Source organism: Saccopteryx leptura, chromosome X (genome assembly GCF_036850995.1).
Source record: "Saccopteryx leptura isolate mSacLep1 chromosome X, mSacLep1_pri_phased_curated, whole genome shotgun sequence".
In the NCBI taxonomy this organism is placed as follows: Eukaryota; Metazoa; Chordata; class Mammalia; order Chiroptera; family Emballonuridae; genus Saccopteryx; species Saccopteryx leptura.
The window spans coordinates 48771470-48771955 of NC_089516.1; the positions used below are offsets into that span (position 1 = coordinate 48771470).

General features: G+C 57.8%; 1 non-coding gene across 1 annotated transcript; it reads right to left on the reverse strand.

The window, feature by feature from the left end:
* Positions 1-410: 410 nt before the first annotated feature.
* TRNAG-GCC (transfer RNA glycine (anticodon GCC)) lies at positions 411-486 on the reverse strand. The gene has a single exon. It is a non-coding gene; the product is annotated as a tRNA-Gly (tRNA).

Sequence of the window (486 nt, forward strand, 5' to 3'; positions counted from 1 at the left end):
TTAACTCATTGAAGAAAACCAGGATCCATGAGTCTATGCTGCTGTAAATAATACATGAATACATTGCAGGGTTTTTTTTTTGTTTGTTTTTTGTTTTTTTTTTTTGTACTTTTCTGAAGCTGGAAACCGGGATAGACAGTCAGACAGACTCCACATGTGACCGACCGGGATCCACCCGGCACGCCCACCAGGGGGCGACGCTCTGCCCACCAAGGGGCGATGCTCTGCCCCTCTGGGGGTCACTCTGTTGCGACCAGAGCCACTCTAGCGCCTGGGGCAGAGGCCAAGGAGCCATCCCCAGCGCCCGGGCCATCCCTGCTCCAATGGAGCCTCGCTGCGGGAGGGGAAAAGAGAGACAGAGAGGAAGGAGAGGGGGAGGGGTGGAGAAGCAGATGGGCGCTTCTCCTGTGTGCCCTGGCCGGGAATCGAACCCGGGACCTCCGCACGGCAGGCCGACGCTCTACCACTGAGCCAACCGGCCAGGGC